Source organism: Ictalurus punctatus, chromosome 5 (assembly GCF_001660625.3).
Source record: "Ictalurus punctatus breed USDA103 chromosome 5, Coco_2.0, whole genome shotgun sequence".
Classification (NCBI taxonomy): domain Eukaryota; kingdom Metazoa; phylum Chordata; class Actinopteri; order Siluriformes; family Ictaluridae; genus Ictalurus; species Ictalurus punctatus.
Genome location: NC_030420.2, coordinates 24,137,423 through 24,144,972, shown reverse-complemented (window position 1 = coordinate 24,144,972; position 7,550 = coordinate 24,137,423). Strand labels below are relative to the sequence as shown.

At 41.6% G+C, this 7,550-nt stretch overlaps 1 protein-coding gene across 1 annotated transcript in view; it reads right to left on the bottom strand.

The window, feature by feature from the left end:
* The window catches only part of agbl4 (AGBL carboxypeptidase 4), a 358,369-nt gene that overhangs the window by 97,663 nt on the left and 253,156 nt on the right, over positions 1-7,550 (bottom strand). The window lies entirely within an intron of this gene.

The following is a 7,550-nucleotide window of genomic DNA, read 5'->3' as shown; positions in this document are numbered from 1 at the left end:
TACTTTACCTTTTTTTTTTTTTTACTGTTAGAGGCCTAATCTGGACAAATTTGGACAAATCTTGCCTTTAATCCCCAAAACCTAAAAGTTTAAATAAACCCAACGTTTAAATAATATATATATATATATAAAAAATATTGAATATGACCATTTATGGTGGAAAACTTGAGGATCATTTATGATCCTGAGCATCATCCACATTAGTCTCTGTAGGCTTTGTACTTTACGCAAGTGTCTGTGACAAACAGAAGTCTCATTGTCGCTCTTCACTTGACAACAGAAGGTACCACGATCATTTGAGCAAACAGATGTATGCAAATATAAAAATCTTGAGACCACATAGACACTGCATCTATCACATAGGAGACACAAATGAACTTCCAGGCAGGAATAAACTTTGGTCTGAAAGTTTCATCTGAACCCCATGACAACAACAAAAGAGCTGTAGGCATCAGATACCAAAGTATTTACATCCACCATTAAGAGAGTCCTACACTGCCATGGCCTGAAAGGCTGAAGCTCAAGGAAGAAGCTCCTACTCTAAGACCGGCATAAAAAAGCCAAACTGTCACAAGGATGAAGACCTAGCCATTTGGAGAAGTGTTCTCTGGTCAGATGAAGCAAATATTGAACTGTTTGGTCATATTGATCAGCCCTATGTTATAGAGAAAAAAGGGTGAGGCTTTTACTCCAAAGAACACTATCCCATCTGTGAAGCATAGATGTGATAGCATCATGTTGTGGGGGTGTTTTGCTATTAAGGAGGCTGGTGCACTTCAGAAAATAGATTGCATTATGAGAAAGGAGGATTATCTAGCAATACTGAAGTAAATCCTCAAGACATCAACCAGAAGATTCGAACTTGGTTGCAAGTGGGTCTTCGAGCAGGACAATGATACTAAACATATTTCCAAAGTTGTAACGAAATGGCAGAAAGACAACAAAGTGAAAGTATTGGAGCGGCCATTGCAAAACTCTGACCTGAAGGCTCACAAACCTGACTGAGTTACACCAGTTCAATCAGGTGGAATAGGCAATGACTAATTTACCCCAAGAGTTTGACTTAAGTTAAGCAATTAAAAGGTAATACCACCAAATAGTAGCAAAGTGTATTTAAAGTGTGTCCCACTGAAATCTGATATAGTTCTATTATTGTGAAATGACCTCTTACAGGAAGTAAATGAAGTACATGAAATGTGTGGAGTTGTTAAAAAAAAAGCAAAAAGAAAAAAAAAGAACTGAGTTTGAATGTCTTCAGCCAAGGTGTATGTAAACTGGATATACTTAATATGGCAAAAGTATGTGGACACCATCACAGCTATATGTGTTTTTTGAACATCCCATTTCAGATTTTGTCCTCTTTTGGTCTCGTCATAGAGCTCCACTCCTCTAGGAAGGTTTTCCAATAGATTTTGGAGTGTGGTTGTGAGGATGTGTGCTCATTCAGCCACAAGGGCATTAGTGAAGTCAGGCACTGATGTCAGCTGATAAACCTAGGGTGCGGTCAGCATTCGAGTTCACCCCAAAGGAGTTCATTGGTGTCAAGGCTTTGTGCAAGTTCTTCCACACCAACCTTGGCAAACCTTGTCTTCATAAAGCTCGCTTTGTACACAAGGGCAGTGTCATGCTGGAACAAGTGTGGGCTTCTTAGTTCCAGTAAAGGGAAAATGTAATGTTACAGCACACAAAGACATCCTATACAACTGTGTGCTTCCAAGTTTATAGCAACAGTTTGGGGAAGACCCACATATGGCTGTTATGGTCAGGTGTCTACAAAATATTGTGTACTTTCACTTAAATGAAAGTATTGTGTTATGTATGAGATAATTTTAGCCAGGAGTATCACTGCTGGGGGAATAGTGGAAGTCCCAAGGAAGAAGCGATACCCAGGGGATTGGACTGCAAATTTAGCATCTTCAAATAATGAGAACGAGTCAGAAGAGACTGCACAGGGCTGGAAAAAATTCTGGAACAGCCCTGACTCTAATTAAATGTTTTTTTCTACTGTTTTTTAAAAATTTATTGGTAGTCATTGACCTGAATCGCTGTGTGCATGAGGTTATGGCTAATTGCATTAGGTCCTTAATTTTGATTTGCCATAATATAAAACCTATGTCAATATGTTCAACAATGGCACCTAAGAAGCCATCACGCTTCACAAGCAATTCTTGTCTTCCTTACAAATATGCCCTCTACACAGCTTTAGTTCATCCTCAAGCCTAATGAGAGACGACACCATGTTTACATGAAGTGAATAATTTTCTCATCCAGATATAGTAGGTATGCTAATTTGACAGCAGGACAACAAGGCTTATCGCTGTCCGTTAAGGCATGCAAACATCTTCAGGGAAGGAGTGAGTGTGTGTGTGTGTGTGTGTGTGTGTGGGCCAATCTGATAAGCCGCTGCGGTGTAGAGCAGCGGCTTGCGAGTGACAGCTCGCTGGTCTTTGTTGAGCCAACACATGCCGTTCTGCCGCAGAGGCAGCGACAAGCTAATGAAGTGACCCTGCAAACAAGACCTGCTGGTAACTAGGTAACCGTATCACCATTTTAACGAAGCCAGCGGCGGTGAGTGGGCTCAGCGCTGATAGAATGAATAGAGGATGGCTGGTGGCTATGAAGTCTCAAACAGAAGAGATGCTCCTTTTTTCCCTTTATGTTCTTCTTTCTTTTGCTTTTTATCTCTCCCTACCTCCTGCTCTGTCTCTCTATCTTGCCCTTAGCTCTGCTGCCATCCACTAACTCAATCCACTACAAAGCCCCCTCAGTACCCACCTCCATTACACATACTCAAGCAGGAAATAACAAAAGGCCCCTCAACCTGAAATTATGCTGTTTTTTAAATTTTTTTTTTTTTATGGATTTGTGGTGCGCGGCAACAGCAGTGGGCACGGCGACAAAGAAATTGTCACCATTGTCTCGGCTGTCATGCTAGAGAGGCCCTTAAAATGTTGTTTACATTTTCTCACATATTTGCTTCTCCTCCTCTCTCACACAGACGCGGGTTCTTGAAAAGGAAAAGACAAGTTAATAGCAGCAGCACAATGCATTTTCATTTAGCATCTTTAGAGTGTTTGTTGTTTTGTTTTTCACATGGCAAATGGAAAGCTCATGGCTGATTATGTGAAGAAGGCGTGAAATTGTGTTATTTGCAAGACTGGGGTATAAACTGGAGGCAGCAGTCGTCGAAAAGCTTCAGGGCCTGGAATCCAGACAGGTTTTAAATAACACTGTAATGACGCAGATTTTCTCAGGAGCACCCACAAGCCCCACACCACACACACACACACAGCTCATATCTTAGCCTGCTGCATTAACGCATTGATTTTCTCTTCATTAACACACTCACACTGCTTTCGCTACGCTTCTTCGTGTGCATTTCACAAAAATCAGCTGGAAAATAGTCCAGTGGCTGGTGGCATAAGCAGATTCTTTGTTTTTCTTTCTCAGTCCCCGTCCGATGTTGCACGCACATTGTTTTCTCTCGGCTGCATTTCTCACACAATTGTTTTCCTTTACAAGCATTATAAAGTCATTAATGATGAATCTCTGGATACACACCATGCAAATTGGTGTGGAAAGGCTATAATTTGGGCAATTATAGTATTTCATCACAACTGGTCTTATAGAGTTTTATAACTGACATCAGCCCCTATATAAAATTCTATATCGGTCAAATATCTTTATGTCTCTATTCCCTTTACAGTTGCAATCAACATGATTCAACCCCCACTGCAAATCATGTTTATTGTCACAGTTTACAGACTTTCAGATGTTTTGCAATGAACAAATCAAACAAAAGCAATTGAAATAGTTTAACACAACGAATGCTTTGTGTGGTTCCTCCAAATTCAACTGAAGATGCAACTTATAATGATTTCTCCGGTTTCTAAATTATTCAACCCCCCGAATACAATCCCTCACAACAGCACAAACATGCAAAACAGGTGTTGTCGCAAGCACACCTGATGCAATTAATGGCTTCATTAGTTGAGCCAGGTGTGCTTGAGCTGGAACACATGAAATACCTGAACTGACTAGGGGCAGAAAATGCATGAAACACCTGGACAAGGCAGAAAAAGGAAGCTGTCATTGGGTGCAAGCAGATTCCTGAGAAGGCAGGTTGTGAAAAATCCTCGAGTGACAGCAAAAGACCTGCAGCAAGACTTGGTGGCAACAGGCACTGAGGTTTCAGTGAGCACAGTAAGGTGCGTACTAAATGCAGAAGGTTTCCGTGCCAGAACTCCAAGACATACACCACTACTGAGAAGTTTTGGGATTCTGTTCTGTGGAGTGATGAAAAAACTGGAACTTTTCAGTACGATGGATCAGCTGTATGTCTGGAGGAAGAAGAATGAAGAAAGAACAGTCTGTCCACAGTTAAGCATGATGGTGGCTCTGTGATGCTTTGGGGCTGCTCTGCATCCTCTGGTACTGGAAACCTGCAGCATGTGGAAGGCAAGACGGATTCATTGAAATATCAGGAAGTCCTAAGAGAAAACGTCATGCCATCTGTGAGGAAGTTGAAGCTTGGGTGTCATTAGACCTTCTAACAGGACAATGATCCCAACAATACCTCAGATTCCACTAAGGCTTGGTTGCAGAAGAAGACCTGGAAGATTCTACAGGGCCATCACAGTCACCTGACTTGAACCCCATAGAAAATCTCTGGTGGGATTTGAAGAAGGCGGTTACAGCACGCAAACCCAAGAATATTACTGAACTGGAGGCCATTGCTCATGAGGAATGGTCTAAGATTCCTCAGGAACACTGCCAGAAGCCATGCATCTCGTTTGCAGCAGGTCATAACAGCACAAGGGTGCTCTACTAAGTACTAAAGATGCTTGTCATGAAGGGGCTGAATAATTTTGAAACTGGAGAAGTCACAGGGGCAGTGGTGGCTTAGCGGTTAAGGCTCTGCGTTACTGATTGGAAGGTTGGGGGTTCAATCCCCAGCACTTCCAAGCTGCCATTGTTGGGTCCTTGAGCAAGGCCCTTAACCCTCTCTGCTCCAGGGGCGCTGTATCATGGCTGACCCTGCGCTCTGACCCCAGCTCCTGACAGGCTGGGGTATGCGAAGAAAACCATTTCACTGTGCTCTACTGTATATGTGACCAATAAAGACTCATCATAAGTTGCATTTTGAGTTGAATTTCGGGAAACCACTTGAAGCATTCGTTGTGTTGAACTATTTCAACTGCTTTTGTTTGTTCATTGCAAACAACTGTAAATTTTTATAATAAACCTGATTTGCACTGGGGGTTGAATAATTTTGATTGCAACTGTTTGTGTTATGGGCAGTGGTGGAGAGCAGCAGGGTGGCACTTGCTGGTGGCAGTGCTGGTCATAGTAAAGCATAGTACAGACAATAGTCAATGTGTCGAGATACTGTATGCCTGCATCGCTCAGCCTCAGCCTAAAACTCTGATGGATACATACAAAATGAGAGAGAGAGAGAGAGAGAGAGAGAGAGAGAGAGAGAGAGAGAGAAAGTGAGAGTGAGTGAGAGAGAGAGACAGAGAAAGAGAGAGAGAGCGAGCAATGAGATACCAGGAAAGATTTGCTGAGATTTCATAAACAGGCAAAAAGAAAACAAAGGGGATTTTACTTAACTGTGTTTGGAAAAGGCGTTTCGCTTCGAGCTATGCCGGGCGTGGAAATCATCAGATTAAAAGAAAATAAGGAGGAACTTGGAGAGATCGAATGCATTAACAGTGAGGGGTGTGTGTGTGTGTTTCCAGAGAAGTCCCACAGAGAAAGAGGCACAGAATTAGAGGAGATATGGAGGTTGTCTATTATCTCTGTTCTAGCCAGCAGGTCCACACATCTCTCCAAGACTCATGAATGTAATTGACCTTTTTTTCTGTAATGTTGGAGAGTCAGAAAGTGAGGGGAGAAAGACTAAACACAAACCAAGCAACATTAATTTTTAACAGCAACTCAGTATCGTTGTGGACTCTGTCAATAAGAAAAGGGCATTCAAATCAATAGATTGACAATAGCCTCTGAAAAGATGGCTGAACTCAATTTTCTATCTGTGACCACCAGAGCTTCAGAACTTCTCAGACCTACACTTTGGCCAAAACGATTTTTATTTCACCCTTGCTTCAGTCTCATTTTTCTCCTTCTCCTCTTCTTTTCTTTGGCCTGTACGCAGAGCTTCGTTGTTTGTGGACGAACAATGTGCAGGTCTAATCATTATTTAGCTGTGCCGTGTGCTAGAAAGGTCAGCAGTTTGAAATGTCAGGCTTCAATAGAGCTAGATGCACATCGTGCCGCTCAAGTGTCCAATTAAATGGGGGCTGGCAGGGGCTGGGGGGGTGAAGTGCACTTCACATGGAGGAGCTAATGAGGGGCCAGGGTATTGGAGCCCCCTCTATGGAGCGAAGGGAAGAAGGCAAGGCAAGGGAGATGTGAAAATAAAGCAATGTGGGCAGTGTGAGAATCCCAAAGACCTTCAAAAGCAAGTAAGGGAATATCACTTGATCTTCACATACTTTTACATAAATTTTTACTATCTGAGCAGATGTGCATGAACACACACACACACACACACACACACTTTTTATAATATGCAGGCAGAAGGTCAGTGTGTCCTGTGTGTCACTGCTTTATCTGCCTGAATCAACTCAGGGCACCAGCTGTTTTCCAAAATGCAAGAAAATAAGCTTCCCACACACTCAGTATAGAAAAAACAGGGTCAAAGATCATCACAGACACAGACAATTTCTCTGCATCCTAATAAACACACATATACACAGCCTAAGAAGTGTCATGTCCTACAGCACAAAAGGAATGAGTGACATTTCTTTCAGCATTCCTCACTTTTAGCACTGAAATAATTATTTTTCTGTATCAAAGTAATCAAACCCATTTAAGCATTTTCCGATCTAATCTTTATCTACTGCATTTGTAGCTTATGTGCAATTACCACAGACAGGAAGTGAATACGTACAAAAAGTACAAAAAACCTGATGATAGGGCAGTTAATAAATGTTAAGATGACATATGCATTTTTTTTTGTGTGAAATGCTTTCATGACTTTAATCAATGCTATTTGGTATTTAACCTGTAAATCTGTGCAATTTGTCCTGCTGGGGATGAGACAACGGAGGAATCTTTCTGGTCATGTCATGAATGCAGCGTGGAGGCACACTGCTTGCTTTTTGCCCTCAGTTCTCCTGTGTTTGTGTTTGTTTTGGCATGTGCCATTGTTTTGTTTTTGGTCTCCACCCAGTCCTGTCATTGGTTGACTACCTCATTGTGTTCACCTTTTACTGTGCGTTCAAGTCCTCCTGGGAAGTTTGTATTTATGAGTGGGGAAGTCGTAATTACGATGTCATGTGCGCTCAACTCACTTTGATCGGAGCAGTGTACCTTCTCTTAATTAACTACAAAAAAACAACTAGGTACAGCAAGGTTTTTTAACTCTACTTCTAGAAAATGAAGAACATATAATAAGCATGAGGTGTGTTTTTAAAAAAATTTTTTTTAAACTAAATTCATGAAGCCACTGTAAACTTTATCGTTACATATTATATCGGAATTAT